Raw genomic sequence first — 20229 nt, 5'->3', positions numbered from 1 at the left:
AACCAGTGGATGTGGTTTATTTGGATTTTCAGAAGGCCTTTGATAAAGTCCCACATAAAAGGTTAGTGTGCAAAATTAAAGCACATGGGATTGGGGATAATATACTGGCATGGATTGAAAATTGATTAACAGACAGGAAACAGAGAGTAGGAATAAATGGTTCTTTTCGGGGTGGCAGGCAGTGACTAGTGAGTACCGCAGGAATCAGTGCTTGGGCCCCAGCTATTCACAATACATATCAATGATTTGGATGAGGGAACCAAATGTAATATTTCCAAGTTTGCTGACGACACAAAACTAGGTGAGATCATGAGTTGTGAGGAGGATGCAAAGAGGCTTCAAGGCAATTTAGACAAGTTGAATGAGTGGGCAAATACATGGCAGAAGCAGTAAGATGTGGATAAATGTGAAGTTATCCACTTCGGAAGGAAAAACAGAAAGGCAGAGTATTATTTAAATGGTGATAGATTGGAGAATGTTAATGTACAAAGGGACCTGGGTGTCCTTGTACACGAGTCACTGAAAGCAAACATGCAGGTGCAGCAAGCAGTTAGGAAGGCAAATGGTATGTTGGCCTTCATTGCAAGAGGATTTGAGTATAGGAGCAAGGATGCCTTACTGCAGTTATACAGGGTCTTGGTGAGACCACACCTGGAGTATTGTGTGCAGTTTTGGTCTTCTTACCTAAGAAAGGATATACTTGCCATAGAGGGAGTGCAGCGAAGGTTCACCAGACTGATCCCTGGGATGGCAGGACCGTCATGTGAGGAGAGATTGGGTCAACTCGGCCTGTATTCACTCGAGTTTAGAAGAATGAGTGGGGATCTCATTGAAACATATAAAATTCTAACAGGGCTAGACGGACTGGATGCAGGGAGGATGTTTCCCCTGGCTGAGCGGTCCAGAACGAGGGGTCACAGTCTCAGGATACAGGGTAGGACAGTTAGGACTGAGATGAGGAGAAATTTCTTCACTCAGAGGGTGGTGAACCTGTGGAATTCTCTACCACAAAAGGCTGTGGAGGCCAAGTCATTGAATATATTTAAGAAGGAGCTAGATAGATTTCTCGACACAAAAGGCATCAAGGAGTATGGGGAGAGAGCAGGAATATGGTATTGAGAAAGAGGATCAACCATGATCATATTGAATGGTGGAGCAGGCTCGAAGGGCCGAATGGCCTACTCCTGCTCCTATTTTCTATGTTTCCTAAGGTACAAAGCACCATGACTGCAACCACCTGCCATTCAAGCATCTGTGCAACATCTAAAGCAAAGGAAAGTACTGCATGAGTATCTAAATGGTCTGTGATCATCTGTATGTCTCAAAGTTTCTAAGGAGTTGTCCACAATACATTGGCCCGGAAATTACACTGAGTGATGAACAAACATCGCCTGCCGCTCGTAAGTAACTAACCCACAAACTTTTCGTGGGCTTCTAGGTGCCAACTTGCTTCAATAGAGACCCGCAAGAAGTGCAGCGTTCTTTCCAGGGCTTCTCTGGGCTATGAGAGCGAGGAAAGGATCTCGTTCTCTCCCCTCATCCAATCAGCTGGAAGTATCCTTCAGAAGCTGCAGTGTCAGAACCAGGAAGTGAAAGCATCCTTCACAAGCCACGCAGACTAAGAACCAGCAAGTGTCAGATAGATTAGTAAATTCACTATAAAATCAGTTAGAGAAAGTGAAATAAAGCGAGGGTAAGATGAAAAATCAGCAATAAAAGAGACAGAAAGAATAAGTAAAAAAATAAAAATTTAAAATTTAATTTTGTTTTAAATGTTCCCAGGAACAATTGATATCGGGAGTAATGAGACTCCACATTTTTAAATGTTAATTTTCAGTGCCAGAGAGGTTGTTTCGCAGTCATTAATAATATTTACCACGCTGTTAAAAGTTAGTTTAAATCTAAAAAACCCAGATACCTTTTTTATGGAGAGATTAGTTCATTTCCAGCTGAGCAGTGCAGCAAGTTCGCGCTGTTCCATTCATTCAGTCGGCGAGATCTCTTTAAAATGAAGCATTCAAACGAGCAGGGCAAATGGTACAGCAATTTCCGGATTTCAACGTTTGACTGCCAATGTGCGCTCCAGGGCCAATGTTATCTTAAGAAATTACTGGATACCCCACTGATTCCAGGAGGACAACAGATTGTACAGTTGGTTCCTCAGAGATATAGGTTAACTGATCAAAAAAACATAGCTTAAATTCATGAAACCCACAGCAAACAGCCAGCAATAAAACAAAGGTAAGAGGCAGGGACCTTATCAAGCACATTTTTGGCATGCTAAAATAACTATTCCAGTGTTTGGATTTTACTGGGCGGGTGTATTACAAAATGTACACAGTATTGGCAGAATAGTAGTGGTGTGCTGCGTGTTGCACAATATAGATGTGGAAAGGCGGTGTGCCTTTTTATAGTTGAGGATCAGCAACAAGCCATGAGGACCAGGACGCAAATGGCCTTTTGTTTTTACTGCAGCTTATATGGAAAATGTAAATTTGAAAAGAAAACAATGATTTCAAAATATATGGTGATGTCTTTTATCTTAATAGAAAATAATGGTGAAGGTGTAGTGTGTGTTTAATGTGATGTGCCACTGTGTTTATCCTTTGTGGTGCATATACAACACCTACATGGTTATTCTACTTTACTCCTATGTGGTACATTGTTGGAAATATTATGCTTGTAGGTTTCCTGAGAGGTCTGCTGAGGACATGCTCGTGATTCAGCTGGCTGCCTACCTCTATGTGTTGCAGACTCTGATGGTCCTCTACATGTCAATAGTCTGTCTTATTTTGACTGCGAAGGCCTGCTTGTACTTAAGGACCTCAAGGGGCAGCTACAGACAAGTGACTGGCAGCAGTTTGAGAGCCTCTCACCTGTGTTTCTGCCAGCATGCCCCTACTGGAGGCTGAGTCCTCATTATCAACAACTGATGTGCTCCAACACAAACTGCTACCCAACGGCTGGCCCTCCTGTGCTTCCAAGTGCCTTTCGTATCTTGGACTGTGGAGCGTCAGTGAGAGTATTCACAGGGGGTGCTGCAACCATCTTACCACCTACAGGCCTGAGCTCTCCCCTGCAAGTGCACTGATTTTGAATGCTAATCAAGGGCAAGCTATGGAGCAGAGAACCTTTGCTGCAAGACATTCCTTGATTGCATACCAACCGCTTACATCCTTCCTCTGCTTGCTGAGGCAAATGACTAGTGCGCCCATTTGTGCGCCTGAAGTAGCTTTTATGTCCTATGTGGCCCTGCGAGGTTTTGAATTACAAAGCGACTCGACGGGACCTTTGTGATAATGAGCCTCTGTTCAGCAGCAGCCGATCACTCTTTAACCCTCACATCCGCCTGCACATGATAAGTACATGCACGAATTTTGCTATGTTGTGGTTGCACAAAGAATACATGAGACAGTACCAAGCAAGAAAGTGTTCCTTTCTTCCAGCTTGTAATATCGCCATCTGATGACTATCATTATAGTTTTTTTTTAAGAGGGTGAGTGTTTTGCCCGCCGAGACTCCTTCCCCCACCCCCGTACTTCGTCTACCTGCTTCCATGCTCTTTTGTATGTAAAGAAAAATATACATCGTACCAATGGATATTTTGTGCTGCAAAGTATAGTTTTAAAGCTTTATATTGTAGTTTATTGCAAAGTGCCTTGTCTCCAGAATGAGAGCTGACTGAGACCATTTCTGGCCAGTTGTATTAGTTATCAATCCTGTTCACCACCAACTAGCTTTGTGTTGCTTCTGCAACAGATTACTGAATCAATGTAAGTTTACTAAGGTATTCAAGCAGACGTGTTGGGCTCCTGTAACCGACTTTGATTGGCATGAGTGGCTACTTACAATATGGCAGTCCACATATATGTCAGGCTACAGCCTTGGTCAGACCCCATCTGGAGCACTGTGTTCAGTTTTGGGCATCAGACCTCAGGAAGGATATATTGACCTTGGAGGGGATTCAACAGAATGATACCAGGGCTTAAAGAGTTAAATTATGAGGACAGGTTGCATAAACAGTTTGCATTCCCTTAAGTTTAGAAGGATGAGGGGTGATCTAATTGAGGTTTTTAACGTGATCAAGGGTTCATACGAACATATGAATTAAGAGCAGGAGTAGGCCATTCGGCCCCTCAAGCCTGCTCTGCCATTTGATAAGATCTTGGCTGATCTGATTGTGACCTCAACCCTACTTTCCTGTCTTCCTACTATAACCTTTGACTCCCTTGTTAATCAGGAATCTATCTAACTCAGCCTTAAAAATATTCAATGACCCTGCCTCCACCGCTCTCTGGGGAAGGGCGTTCCACAGACTCACGACCCCATGAGAGAAAAAATTTCTCCTCGTCTCCGTCTTAAATGGGAGACCCCTTATTTTAAAACTGTGGCCCCTAGTTCTAGTCTCTCTCACAAGGGGAAACATCCGCTCAGCATCTACCCCTTCAAGTCCCCTCAGGATCTTACATGTTTCAATAAGATCACCTCTCATTCTTCTAAACTCCAGTGTATACAGGCCCAACTTGTCCAACCTTTCCTCATAAGATAATCCCCTCATCCCAGGAATCAGTCGAGTGAACCCTCTCTGAACCGCCTCTAAAGCAATTATGTCTTTTCTTAAATAAGGAGACCAAAACTGCACACAGTATTCTAGATGTGGTCTCACCAATGCCCTGTACAACTGTAGCAAAACATCTCTACTTTTATATTCCATTCCCCTTGTTCAATAAGGTAGATACAGAAAAACAATTTCACTGGTGGGGGAATCCAGAACAAGGGGGCACAATATTAAAATTAGACCTAGGCCAGTTAGGAGTGAAATTGAGAATCCCTACGTGGTCAGTTTTCGGTAAAATATTAAAATGCCTACGTGGCAAAGAAGCAGAATGCAAAATGGTTAGAAAGGGTTAATTAGTTAGTAACTGAGATTGGTACAGGTGGCCTGGCCTCCTGCTGGGCCATATGTTTGCGTAGTCAGCAGGTTTGCATTGTCTTATCAATGTAGAGTCTTTGATGTGATTCAAGGACTGGTCTGAATGTCTCCATGTTTATGGCAGATCAATATAGGTAACGAACTTAGCCAAAGTTGAAAGACATTCCAGGTTGGGAGATAAGGAACAGAAGGAACAGGGAAGAACATTCCAAGTTGGAAGGTGAGGAAGTATCCCCTTTGATGTCTAACAGCAGCATGATCAGCACATGGACGATTTATGATTGGCCGGAAATAATGTAACCTCGCATGGCAACCTATGCCCGGCTTATGATTGGTGTTGACCCTCGTTAAGTATGTTCCAACCGTATTGATTTGTATAAAAACGTGTGGATTTCTGTATGTTTTTGTTCTTGCTCTGCCAGCATAGAGGGACTCTATCAGGAGTCCAAATCAATGCTGCAAACTAAGAACCCTGCTATTAAAGTTGTGATGAACTTTAAAATGTACTCGACTTCAGATTTTACTGAACCAGACTGAGGGGAAAGAATCCAGATCTTCAAAATCAGGAAGCATTTTTCCATGCAAAATGTAGTAGAAATCTGGAATTCTTTCACCAAAAGGCTGTGAGTGCTGGGTCAGTTGAAATTTTCAAGACAGATAGATAGATTTTTGTTAGGTAAGGGTAAAAAGGGATAGGGAGCACTGGTGAATAAATGGAGTTGAGGTATATATCAGCCAGGATCTAATAGAATGGCAGAACAGGCTTGATGGGCTGAATGGCCTATTCATATTGCTATTTCCTATGTTAAATGATAAAATTAAATAATACATTTAACAAACAGATGTTTAATGCTCTTCATGGATAACATGAGACCAGTATAGTGAATAAATATATAAATGCTTGCGGTATTGGGTCATACAAATTTTTCATTATATGTTATAAAATTTAAGATGGAATTTTCAAAGCAGTCATAGGCTTTGAAGTTTGAAAGCCAGTAGGTTGCTCCATAGGTTTAAAGACAGTTGGAAAGATCTAACTTAAAAGGAACTTTTGATGTTAGTTATTCTTTTCAGAAGACAACAAATTGCAATCAATTTAGGAGTAATCAGGCAAGAAGTGAAGTCAGCACAACAATAAGAAATAGTTGAAGTTAAAATTTTCTTCCTAAGCAGCTCAAGGATCTAAACGTGTTCTTTTAACTAGTTTTTGTTATCAGATACAATCGGAAGAAACAAAAATCAAATTTAGTCATCGGAAATGATTTTCATCTCTTTAATGCCTCATGAATTAAAGAGATTAATTAAAATTAAACCTTGCAGGGAGGTTTGCTAGTGCTGTGGTTTGGTGGTGGGGGGGGGGGGGGTTAAACTAATTTGGCAGGGGGATGGGCACCAGGATGTGGCATTGGAAAGGAGAAACAAGGTGCACAAAGGATTGGGAGAGAAAGATAGCACTAGAGCAAGAAATAGTACGGTAGTAGATGGGACCAGACTAAGAGAGAATACAAGAAAGTCTAAAATAGATTTGCAGTGCATGTGTGTAAATGCACGAAGCTTAGTAAACAAGGCTGGAGAGCTGCAGGCGCAATTAGCCACATGGGTATTTGATGTGGTGGCGATAACGGAGACCTGGCTCAAAAAAAGGGCAGGGTTGGGTACTAAATATTCCTGGATACAAGGTGTTCAGGAAAGATAGGGAAGGGAAGAAAGGAGGGGGTGGCAGTGTTGATTAAGAAGAATATTGCAGTGCTGGAGAGAGAGGATGTCCTGGAGGGGTCAAGGGCAGAATCTATTTAGTTGGAGTTAAGAAACAATAGAGGTGTCATTACTGGGTGTATTCTATAGGCCACCAACTAGTGGGAAGGAGATAGAGGAACAAATTTGCAGGGAAAGAACAGAGGGGTTCAAAAGCCATAGAATTGTGATAACAGGGGACTTCAACTATCCTAATATAGACTGGGATAGTAATAATATAAGGAGCAAAGAGGGGGAGGAATTTTTGAAGTGTGTTCAGGAGAACTTCCTTGACCAGTACGTTTCCGGCCCAACGAGGAAGGAGGCATTGCTGGACTTGGTTCTAGGGAATGAGGTAGGCCAAGTGGAGCAAGTGTCAGTGGGGGAACATTTAGGGAACAGTGATCATAATATCATAAGGTTTAGAATAGCTATGGAAAAAGACATGGGCCACTAAAGTAAAAATACTCAATTGGAGGAGGGCCAATTTCAGTGGGATGAGAACAGATCTGGCCCGGGTAAATTGGAGGTTGGCAGGCAAAACTGTAATTGAATAATGGGCAGCCTTTAAGGAGGAGATGGTTCAGGTACAGTCTAGGTACATTCCCACGTGGGAGAAAGGAAGGGCAACTAAAGCCAGAGCTCCCTGGATGACAAAAGAGACAGAGAGTAAGATGAAGCAGAAAAAGGGGCGTATGACAGATGTCAGATTGATAACACAAGTGAGAACCAGACTGAATATAGAAAGTTCAGAGGGGAAATGAAAAAGGAAATAAGAGGGGCAAAGAGAGAGTGAGAATAGACTGGCAGCAAACATGAAAGGGAATCCAAAAGTCTTCTATAGGCATGTAAACAGTAAACGGGTAATAAGAGGAGGGGTGGGGCTGATCAGGGACCAAAAAAGAGATCGACTCATGGAGGCAGAGGGCATGGCCGAGGTACTAAATGAGTACTTCGCATCTTTTTTACCAAGGAAGAAGATGTTGCCAGAGTCTCAGTAAAGGAAGATGTAGCTGAGATACTGGATGGGTTAAAAATTGATAAAGAGGAGGTACTAGAAAGGCTGGCTGTACCAAAAGTAGATAAGTCACCCGGTTCGGATGGGATGCATCCTAGGTTGCTGAGGGAAGTAAGGGTAGAAATTGTGGAGGTACTGGCCATAATCATCCAAACAACCTTAGATATGGGGGTGGTGCCAGAGGACTGGAGAATTGCGAATGTTACACCCTTGTTCAAAAAAGGGTGTAAGGATAAACCCAGCAACTATAGGCCAGTCAGTTTAACCTCAGTGGTGGGGAAACTTTTAGAAACAGTGATCCGGGACAGAATTAGCAGTCACTTGGACAACTGTGGATTGATTAGGGAAAGCCAGCATGGATTTGTTAAAGGCAAATCATGTTTAACTAACTTGATAGAGTTTTTTGATGAGGTAACAGAGAGGGTAGATGAGGGCAATGCAGTTGATGTGGTATATATGGACTCTCAAAAGATGTTTGATAAAGTGTCGCATAATAGGCTTGTCATCAAGATTGAAGCCCATGGAATAAAGGGGCAGTAGCAGCATGGATACAAAATTGGCTCAGTAACAGGAAGCAGAGAGTAGTGGTGAACTGTTGTTTTTTGGACTGGAGGGAGGTGTACAATGGTGTTTCCCAGGGGTCGGTAATAGGACCACTGCTTTTCTTGATATATGTTAATGACTTGGACTTGGGTGTACAGGGCACAATTTCCAAATTTGCAGATGACACAAAACTTGGAGGTGTAGTAAACAGTGAGGAGGAGAGTGATAGACTTCAAGAGAATATAGGAACATAGGAACAGGAGTAGGCCATTCAGCCTCTCGTGCCTGCTCCGCCATTTGATAAGATCATGGCTGATCTGTGATCTAACTCCATATACCTGCCATTGGCCCATATCCCTTAATACCATTGGTTGCCAAAAAGCTATATATCTCACATTTAAATTTAGCAATTGAGCTAGTATCAATTGCCGTTTGCGGAAGAGAGTTCCAAACTTCTACCACCATTTGTGTGTCGAAATGTTTTCTAATCTCACTCCTGAAAGGTCTGGCTCTAATTTTTAGACTGTGCCCCCTGCTCCTAGAATCCCCAACCAGTGGAAATAGTTTCTCTCTATCCACCCTATCTGTTTCCCTTAATATCTTATAAACTTCGATCAGATCACCCCTTAACCTTCTAAACTCTAGGGAATACAACCCCAATTTAGAGTCATAGAGAGTCATAGAGTTATACAGCACGGATAGAGGCCCTTCGGCCCATAGTGTCCGCGCCGGCCATCAAGCCCTGTCTAATCTAATCCCATATTCCAGCATTTGGTCCGTAGCCTTGTATGCTATGGCATTTCAAGTGCTCATCCAAATGCTTCTTGAATGTTGTGAGGGTTCCTGCCTCCACAACCCTTTCAGGCAGTGAGTTCCAGACTCCAACCACCCTCTGGGTGAAAAAGTTCTTTCTCAAATGGTTCATTTTCGGACTGGCAACCAGTAACCAGTGGTGTTCCACAGGGGTCGGTGCTGGGTCCCCAACTCTTTACAATCTATATTAACGATTTGGAGGAGGGGACCGAGTGCAACATATCAAAATTTGCAGATGATACAAAGATGGGAGGGAAAGTAGAGAGTGAGGAGGACATAAAAAACCTGCAAGGGGATATAGACAGGCTGGGTGAGTGGGCGGAGATTTGGCAGATGCAATATAATATTGGAAAATGTGAGGTTATGCACTTTGGCAGGAAAAAGCAGAGAGCAAGTTATTTTCTTAATGGCGAGAGACTGGAAAGTACTGCAGTACAAAGGGATCTGGGGGTCCTAGTGCAAGAAAATCAAAAAGTTGGTATGCAGGTGCAGCAGGTGATCAAGAAAGCCAACGGAATGTTGGCTTTTATTGCTAGGGGGATAGAATATAAAAACAGGGAGGTATTGCTGCAGTTATATAAGGTATTGGTGAGACCGCACCTGGAATACTGCATACAGTTTTGGTCTCCATACTTAAGAAAAGACATACTTGCTCTCGAGGCAGTACAAAGAAGGTTCACTCGGTTAATCCCGGGGATGAGGGGGCGCACATATGAGGAGAGGTTGAGTAGATTGGGACTCTACTCATTGGAGTTCAGAAGAATGAGAGGCGATCTTATTGAAACATATAAGATTGTGAGGGGTCTTGATCGGGTGGATGCAGTAAGGATGTTCCCAAAGATGGGTGAAACTAGAACTAGGGGGCATAATCTTAGAATAAGGGGCTGCTCTTTCAAAACTGAGATGAGGAGAAACTTCTTCACTCAGAGGGTGGTAGGTCTGTGGAATATGCTGCCCCAGGAAGCTGTGGAAGCTACATCATTAGATAAATTTAAAACAGAAATAGACAGTTTCCTCGAAGTAAAGGGAATTAGGGGTTATGGGGAGCGGGCAGGAAATTGGACATGAAGCTGAGTTCGGATCGGTCAATGCCCTGTGGGTGGCGGAGAGGGCCCAGGGGCTATGTGGCCGGGTCCTGCTCCGACTTCTTGTGTTCTTTAGATTTGTGGTTGGGATCAGATCAGCCATGATCTTATTAAATGGCGGAGCAGGCTCGAGGGGCCGATTGGCCTACTCCTGCTCCAATTTCTTATGTTCTTATGTTCTTATGTAAATCCCCTCTAAACCTCCCGTCTTTTACCTTGAATCTATGCCCCCTTGTTATAGAACCCTCAACGAAGGGAAAAAGCTCCTTAGTATCCATCCTATCTGTGCCCCTCATAATTTTGTACACCTCAATCATGTCCCCCCTCAGCCTCCTCTGCTCCAAGGAAAACAAACCCAATCTTCCCAGTCTCTCTTCATAGCTGAAGCGCTCCAGCCCTGGTAACATCCTGGTGAATCTCCTCTGCACCCTCTCCAAAGCGATCACATCCTTCCTGTAGTGTGGCGACCAGAACTGCACACAGTACTCCAGCTGTGGCCTAACCAGTGTTTTATACAGCTCCATCATAACCTCCTTGCTCTTATATTCTATGCCTCGGCTAATAAAGGCAAGTATCCCATATGCCTTCTTTACCACCTTCTCTACCTGTTCCGCCGCCTTCAGGGATCTGTGAACTTGCACACCAAGATCCCTCTGACCCTCTGTCTTGCCTAGGGTCCTCCCATTCATTGTGTATTCCCTTGCCTTGTTAGTCCCTCCAAAGTGCATCACCTCGCACTTTTCCGGGTTAAATTCTATTTGCCACTGTTCCGCCCATCTGACCAACCCATCTATATCGTCCTGCAGACTGAGGCTATCCTCCTCGCTATTTACCACCCTACCAATTTTTGTGTCATCAGCGAACTTACTGATCATACCTTTTACATTCATATCCAAGTCATTAATGTAGACCACAAACAGCAAGGGACCCAGCACCGATCCCTGTGGTACCCCACTGGCCACAGGCTTCCAGTCACAAAAACAACCTTCGACCATCACCCTCTGCCTTCTGCCACTAAGCCAGTTTTGTATCCAAAGTGCCAAGGCACCCTGGATTCCGAGGAGAGATTACATTTGTGTAATCTCTCCTCGTAACTTAACCCTTGAAGTCCGGGTATCATTCTACTAAACCTGCGCTGCACTCACTCCAAGGCCAATATGTCCTTCCGAAGGTGCGGTGCCCAGAACTGCTCACAGTACTCCAGGTGCGGTCTAACCAGGGTTTTGTATAGCTGCAGCATAACTTCTGCCCCCTTGTACTCCAGTCCTCTAGATATAAAGGCCAGCATTCCATTAGCCTTATTGATTAATTTCTGCACTTGTTCATGACACTTCAATGATCTATGTACCTGAACCCCTAAGTCCCTTTGGACATCCACTGTTTTTAACTTTTTACCATTTAGAAAGTACCCTGTTCTATCCTTTTTTGATCCAAAGTGGATAACCTCACATTTGTCTACATTGAATTCCATTTGCCACAGTTTTGCCCATTCACCTAATCTATCAATATCGCTTTGTAATTCTATGTTTTCATCGACACTGCTTACAATGCCACCAATCTTTGTGTCATCGGCAAACTTAGATATAAGACTTTCTATACCTTCATCAAGTCATTAATAAATATTGTGAATAATTGAGGCCCCAAGACAGATCCCTGCAGGACTCCACTAGTCACATCCTGACAGTCACCTATAGACAAGCTGGTGGAATGGGCGGACATGTGGGAGATAAAATTTAACGCAGAAAAATGCAAAGTGTTACATTTCGGAAGGAAGAACGAGGAGAGGCAATATAAACTAGAAGGCACAATTCTAAAAGGGATACAGGAACAGAGAGATCGGTGGATATATGTGCACAAATCGATGAAGGTGGCAGAGCAGGTTGAGAAAACGGTTAAGAAAGCATACGGGATCCTGGGCTTTATAAATAGAGGCATAGAGTATAAAAGGAAGGAAGTCATGATGAACCTTTAAAAAACACTGGTTCGACCACAGCTGAAGTATTGTGTCCAGTTCTGGGCGCCGCACTTTAGGAAAGATGTGAAAGCCTTAGAGAGGGTGCAGAAGAGATTTACTAGAATAATTCCAGGGATGAGGGACTTTAGTTACGTGGATAGACTGGAGAAGCTGGGGTTGTTCTCCTTGGAACAGAGAAGATTGAGAGGAGATTTGATGGAGGTATTTAAAATCATGAAGGGTCTAGATAGAATAGATAGAGAGAAACTGTTCCCATTGGCAGAAGGGTCAAGAACCAGAGGACATAGATTTAAGGTGATTGGCAAAAGGACCAAAGATGACATGAGGAAAAACTTTTTTACACAGCGAGTGGTTAGGATCTGGAATGCACTGCCCGAGGGAGTGGTGGAGGCAGATTCAATCGTGGCCTTCAAAAGGGAACTGGATAACTACTTGAAAGGAAAAAATTTGCATGGCTCCGGGGATAGGGCGGGGGAGTGGGACTAGCTGGATTGCTCTTGCATAGAGCTGGCACGGACTCGATGGGCCGAATGGCCTCCTTCTGTGCTGTAACCTTTCTATGATTCTATGAATCATTTAAATATAGATACCATTTTCTAACCTTTTCACCAGCAGTAAACTGCTTTCTAACTTTGCCATATGAATTGGGCATTTAGGTCGCTAGGCTACACCTTTGAATATAAAATTATTTTCGGAGACAGCCTGCAACTCACAATTGCATTTTCAAAGTTGTTTTTGATACTTTTTGCTGTTTTCTGAACTTTTTTTTGCTAACCCTGTGATTAAGATTTGTCCCATTGTTTTTGATGCATCCACTTTTGGTTACAGCTGCTTCTTGGGACAGTCGGTGTCCCTAAGGGAATCGCTTTCTATTTGGAGGAAAACAAAAAGGAGGAGGGAACAGAGGTTATGCCATAGAAGGCTTGTTTATTCCCACCATTGCTCTCTCAACTGCATATATATGAAATATCAGACTTACTTGTGTATGTATGAGGAACAATGTTTATGGAGTCTATGGGGGAAATTTTCTTCTGTCCTGGCCTGGAGAATGCTGATTTCACAAGTACAGGGTAGGAGAAAATCTACCCTACTATCTCATGGCTGAAGTGGTACAAGATAAAGGATGGCGTGCCAAGGAGACAGCAGGCCCCATACACCTGCAGACCTTGGCACATGTATCTTTCAATGACCGAGCCTCAGCAGGATAGAGCTTTTCCAACTACATTGGCAAGGACACCTGTAGCCAACATGCAACATGTGGATGGTATTGCTGGTATTTGGCAAGATCACCACTGCCCTCAATAATTATGTCTGTGGCTCATTCCTGGCTAGCATTGCAATATCAACTAATGTGGAAAGAAAGAAAGAAGTTTGCGTACAGCAAGTCTCACAACAGCAATGAGGTAATGATCATGTAGTCTGTCTTACTGCTTTTGGTTGAGGCGACATCATCGACTGACATGGGGTCAGCTTCCACATGAATGGTGATAACACCCAGCTCTACCCTCCACCAATCTCTCTACTCCCTCAGTGTTATCAGACTACTTGTCCGCCATCTAGTCAGAAGAGCCGTAATTTCCTCCAGCTAAAGATAGGTAAGACTGAAGTCCTCTTCAGCCCCACTACAAACTCCATACCATTACCACCGACTCCATTCTCCTGCAATAGCCACTGCCTCAGGCTGAAAAAGATTGTTCACATCCTTAATGTTCAACCCCAAGCTGAGTTTTGGACCTCATATCCTCTCCACAACAAAGACCACCTACTTCCACCTCTGTCACAACACCTGCCTCCATCCCTAACACAGCCTGTCTGCCCCCGAAACCCTCGTTGATGCCTTTGTTACTTCCACACTCATCTATTCCAATGCTCTTCCATCCTTTTCCATCCTGTGTCCTAACTCATACCAAGTTACACTCACCCATCCTTGCTGACCTACAATGGATCCCAGTACCCCAATACCTCAAATGTGTTTAAATCCATTGATAGCCTCACCCCTCCCTATTTCTGTAATCTCCTCCAGCCCTACAACAACCCCCATGCCAAACTCTCCATTTCTCTGACTCTGCCTGCCCCACTCCCTTTGCTCCAACATCCCACTTTCCTGAGTTACTTCTCTAAATCTCTCCGCCTCTCCACCTCCCTTTCCTCCTTTAGAACCCTGCTTAAAATCCACCTATTTGACTAAGCATTTGGTCACCCCTCCTATTTTCTCCCTCTCCTTCTTTGGTTTGGCCTCAGTTTTCCATATTCCTCTGTGAAGCATCTTGGGTCATTTATCTATGTTAAAGACACATACAAATGCAAGTTGCTGTTCTTGTTGTTGTCAGTATGTGATCTGTTAGAATGGTTTAATGTGTGAAGCCCTTGGAAGATGTGAGTTTGGCAAAGCTTTCAGTTGTACATGGCATCGTGACAGTATTCTCTGCCTAGGTACAGTTCCACATGAGCTGCAATGAAAGAGCTGTAAGGTTGTGTGATGACTTGGAATGGGCAAGCAGTAAATCTAGAACAGATTGACGAGCAATACTTTGTGACATCTGCCATCTGCTCGGCACATGATACTGTTGGCTCGTCTTTCCTTTCCATATTCCTTAAAGTCTTCTCCTACATCTGCTCTCAGGTCATGCAGGTACTACAGACAGCTCCACCAGCTCCTTGAAGGCATTGTGCACTGCCATCCTCTGGGGAGCATGCCCACATGCAGCAGAATGTCCATTTCGCCAGCCATGAAAAGGGGAATCAGAGACAGCGCTGCTCTGCCATTCACACACAGACTCTATTTCATTCCTCCACTTTGGGTTGTCCATCCTTTTGGCTTTGTTTGTCATTTTGTGGTCCCCATACAAAGACTGAAAACTTGTGTGAACCATTTTTGAGCCATTAAAAAGATCCAATATTTTATCCCTGTATATGTACTCACTTACATTTAGGTGGCAGGATCCTTTTAAATGGCTGCTGCTCAAAACTCATGAACTGGCCACGCAGCATCAGCAAGGTTAGCTTATTACTCTGCTGGCACAGGATTTGGACCTCACAGAGTGATCCCAGTGACTCCTGTATTTCTGTACATGTAATGCAATGCGCATGAAGTCCACCAGATCCAAAACTCATGTAAACAATACACTTCAATTGAAGTACTGCTGTGTACATTACCAGTTGCCACTCATCATTCCTTTAACATTTTATTTTTGTGTACAATATGCACAGGCGGTAAACAGATGTATAAATAGGTGAGGTTCATATTGTGGCATTATTTTAGTATTAGAACATAAGATCATTTAGCACACAGGACACAATATAGATCCATAATATGATTCTGATAACAGTTGTCCTCATAACTTAAGAAAGGGCAGGTTGTTAATTGGATATTGTATGTGTAAATGATGCTTTATATTGTAACTCAGATGTGAATGGATACATTTCTATCCTCGGCCACACGTTTTAGGAAAAGAGAAAATGAAAAGAAGGAGACATAAATGCAGAATTATTCCTTTGCTAGTGAAGAAGAGGAAGCATCTGAAAACAGAAGGTATAAGTGAACCTATGGGGTGAAAAGAGGAAAAAAGGACAAATGCCCACAGAGTATGCTCCTCACCTACAGAAAAGTGCATGAATCTTGAAGCCTTCACTTGTAGTGGACCTATGACCTCTTAGATGCAGTTTGGCATTCTGGGCTGTGAAATACAGAGTAATTATTCTCTGGTGCCTGAAAGGAGCCCATAGTGCAGGAGCTCATGGCTGCATGTAATGCATTTGTTATCAAAGAGAGTGGCTCCAGGTCACCATGTAATGAACCTTGCATATGTTAGTGAATACATCTTTGCTGAGGTGAAAAAAACAAAGACGTTGCTTCTCTGTCAATGTCAAATTGTTCTTGGCCTGTAAATTCTCTCAGAAGGATAATTCTTCATCATTCGCTGTCCACCTTCCCCTGTTCCCTCTTTGATCATGCACAGTGCCAACAACTAAAAGGATAGCTCCACTCACTTGAAATATTCCTGCCACTTAATAACACAGCTAAAGAAGCCATTGTCTGCTTGCAGTGCTTAAATCTATGGAAAGTGTAGGTTTGATTTGTTTAGACTGGTTTTCCCCCAATAACCTGATTGATTGATGAGTGATTATTTGTGTGAAGGGGTTTGGTGGCTTGTTAGGGAAAGAACTGGGAAAACAAATAACAGAATGTAAGAAAAAGGGCTGTGGGCAGACCTGTAAAGTAACAGGGAGATGGCTAAAGGGCAAAAATAATAATAGTAATAAACACAAAGAAATGCAGAGTCTAGAGCATAATAGTAAATTGAATAGAAAACAGATGCAAAAAAAAATAGTGCAAACAACGCCACCAAAAATGAAAAGCACTAAAATAAAGCATTCAGGAAATGCAGTGGTCTTAAAACGAAGGATTGTAAGAGAGAACAAAGGGTCACACTTTGGAAAAGACCATGCAACAAAACTTGATAAAGACGAGCCAGGGGAACCACGACTGGGGACAATCTCAGGAAAATGGGGCAAACATGACACACAGCCTGAAGCAAGCATGCAGTGGGGTTGTAAGGTGAATCCCTGGAGCAAGGACAGCAAGCGTTGAGGAAACAGGAGAGATGTGGACACGAGCATCCAAGTGACCAGGCAATCAAGTGACCAAACAATGATCAGAAACAGCAATGAAGTAAAGATAGGCTTAAAGGAAAGATCAGCAATAAGATTAAGCAATCTTGAGAGGATGGAGCTCGAATGGGACAAAAGGATAAAATAAGTCTTTAAAGCATCAAATGTCTGGTTGATTTATTGCAACCTTTTTAATTTTCTAAACCAATTTATTGAAACGCAGTTTATTGTGTATGTATTCAGAGAGTTAATTTATAGACATGCGGATGGATTCATTATGGAGCATTCGCGATGCTGAAAACGACGTGGACAGCACGTTTAGTGAGATGGTCACACCGCAGGTAAAGGTTGTACAGGCAGGAAGTAAGTGGGTGACCTCCAGGCAGAGTAAGAGGAGCAGGCAGGCAGTGCAGGGGTCCTCTGTGGCCGTCCCCCTCTCAAACAAATATACCGCTTTGGATATTGTTGAGGGGGATGACTTATCAGGGGAAGGCAGCAGCAGCCAACTTCCTGGCACCAGGGGTAGCTCTGCTGCACAGGCTGGGAGGAAAAAGAGTGGAAGAGCTATAGTGGTAGGGGATTCTATCGTAAGGGGAACAGACAGGCGTTTCTGTGGCCGTAAACGTGGCTCCAGGATGGTTTGTTGCTTCCCTGGTGCCAGGGTCATGGATGTCACTGAGCGGCTTCAGGGCATTCTCAAGGGGGAGGGTGAGCAGGCAGAGGTCGTGGTCCACATTGGGACCAACGACATAGGTAGGAAGGGAGATGAGGTCCTGCATCAAGAATTTAGGGAGCTAGGTAGCAGATTAAAGAGCAGGACCTCAAAGGTTGTAATCTCTGGATTACTCCCAGTGCCACAGGCTAGTGAGTATAGAAATAGGAGGATAGAACAGATGAATGCGTGGCTAAAGAGTTGGTGCAGGAGGGAGGGTTTCAGTTTCCTGGATCACTGGGCCTGCTTCTGGGGAAGGTGGAACTTGTACAAGTCGGACGGGTTGCATCTGAACCAGAGCGGGACAAATATCCTTGCGGGGAGGTTTGCTAGCACTGTTGGGGGGGGTTTAAACTAACTTGGCAGGGGGATGGGATACAGAGTGGAGCTACAATAGGGGGTGATGTGCAGCCAAATATTGAGAAAAAAACAAGTCAGCTTGGAAGACAGGGCAAATATGTAAGAGCAAGGCTGGATGGCATCTATTTTAATGCAAGGAGTCTTGCGAATAAGGTGGATGAACTGAAGGTGTTGATAAACACATGGGAGTATGATATTGTTGCTGTCACAGAGACATGGTTGAGGGAGGGGCAAGACTGGCAGCTCAATATTCTGGGGTACAGAATCTTCAGGCGAGACAGAGGGGGAGGTATAAGAGGAGGGGGGGGTCGCAATATTAATTAAAGAATCAATTACTGCCATAAGGAGGGATGATATATTAGCAGGTTCCTCAAATGAGGCCATATGAGTGGAGCTTAAAAACAAAAAGGGGGCAAGCACTTTGATGGGAGTGTACTATAGGCCCCCAAACAGTCAGGGGGAGATAGAGGAACAGATATGTAGGCAAATCTCAGAAAATTGTGCAAATAATAGGGTAATAATAGTGGGGGATTTCAACTTCCCCAATATTAACTGGGATACTCAGAGTGTAAAAGGCTTAGAGGGTACAAAATTCTTAACGTGCATCCAGGAGAGCTTTTTGAGCCAGCATGTAGAAAGTCCTACAAGAGAGGGGGCGGTACTGGACCTAATTCTAGGGAATGAGTCCGGCCAAGTGGAAGAAGTGCTAGTAGGTGAGCACTTTGGTGACAGTGACCATAATTCAGTGAGATTTAAGGTGGTCATGGAAAAGGACAGGGAGGGGCCGGAAATAAAGGTTCTAAATTGGGGGAAGGCCGATTTTAATAGGATAAGGCAGGATCTGGGCAAAATGGACTGGGATCAGCTGCTTGTAGGAAAATCCGCATCGGAGCAATGGGAGTCTTTCAGAAGGGAGATTGAGACCATACAATGGCAACATGTTCCCGTAAAGGTCAAGGGTGGTTCCAAGAACTCCAGGGAACCTTGGATGTCAGGGGATATACGAGAATGGATTAGGAAAAAAAGGAGGGCTTTTGGCAGATACAAAAGGCTAAGGACGGAGGAAGCCCTAGAGGAGTACAAAAAGTGCAGGGGGATACTTAAAAAGGAAATTAGGAGATCAAGGAGGGGCCATGAAAAAACTCTGGCGAGCAAAATAAAGGAAAATCCTAAGATGTTTTATAAGTATATTAAGGGTAAGAGGATAACTAGGGAAAAAATAGGGCCCATTAGGGACAAAAATGGCAATCTGTGTGTGGAGCCGGAAGATGTAGGAGGGGTTCTAAATGAATTTTTTGCATCTGTTTTCACTATGGAGAAGGACGACGTAGACAGAGAAATACAACAGGGGGACTGTGATATACTCGAACATATTAACATCGAGCGGGAGGAGGTATTGGCGGTTTTAGCAGCCTAAAAATGGATAAATCCCCAGGCCCGGACGAAATGTATCCCAGGCTACTGTTTTTTTTTATTCATTCACGGGATGTGGGCGTCGCTGGCAAGGCCGGCATTTATTGCCCATCCCTAATTGCCCTCGAGAAGGTGGTGGTGAGCCGCCTTCTTGAACCGCTGCAGTCCGTGTGGTGACGGTTCTCCCACAATGCTGTTAGGAAGGGAGTTAGGAAGGCAGAGGGTGATGGTCGAAGGTTGTTTTTGTGACTGGAAGCCTGTGGCCAGTGGGGTACCACAGGGATCTGTGCTGGGGCCCTTGCTGTTTGTGGTCTACATTAACGACTTGGATATGAATGTAAAAGGTATGATCAGTAAGTTCGCTGATGATACAAAAATTGGTAGGGTGGTAAATAGCGAGGAGGATAGCCTCAGTCTGCAGGACGATATAGATGGGTTGGTCAGATGGGCGGAACAGTGGCAAATGGAATTTAACCCGGAAAAGTGCGAGGTGATGCACTTTGGAGGGACTAACAAGGCAAGGGAATACACAATGAATGGGAGGACCCTAGGCAAGACAGAGGGTCAGAGGGATCTTGGTGTGCAAGTTCACAGATCCCTGAAGGCGGCGGAACAGGTAGATAAGGTGGTAAAGAAGGCATATGGGATACTTGCCTTTATTAGCCGAGGCATAGAATATAAGAACAAGGAGGTTATGATGGAGCTGTATAAAACACTGGTTAGGCCACAGCTGGAGTACTGTGTGCAGTTCTGGTCGCCGCACTACAGGAAGGATGTGATCGCTTTGGAGAGGGTGCAGAGGAGATTCACCAGGATGTTACCAGGGCTGGAGCGCTTCAGCTATGAAGAGAGACTGGGAAGATTGGGTTTGTTTTCCTTGGAGCAGAGGAGGCTGAGGGGGGACATGATTGAGGTTTACAAAATTATGAGGGGCACAGATAGGATGGATACTAAGGAGCTTTTTCCCTTCGTTGAGGGTTCTATAACAAGGGGGCATAGATTCAAGGTAAAAGGCGGGAGGTTTAGAGGGGA

This window comes from Heptranchias perlo, chromosome 2, assembly GCF_035084215.1.
Source record: "Heptranchias perlo isolate sHepPer1 chromosome 2, sHepPer1.hap1, whole genome shotgun sequence".
Taxonomy (NCBI): Eukaryota; Metazoa; Chordata; class Chondrichthyes; order Hexanchiformes; family Hexanchidae; genus Heptranchias; species Heptranchias perlo.
Note: the sequence above shows the minus strand (reverse complement) of the source record.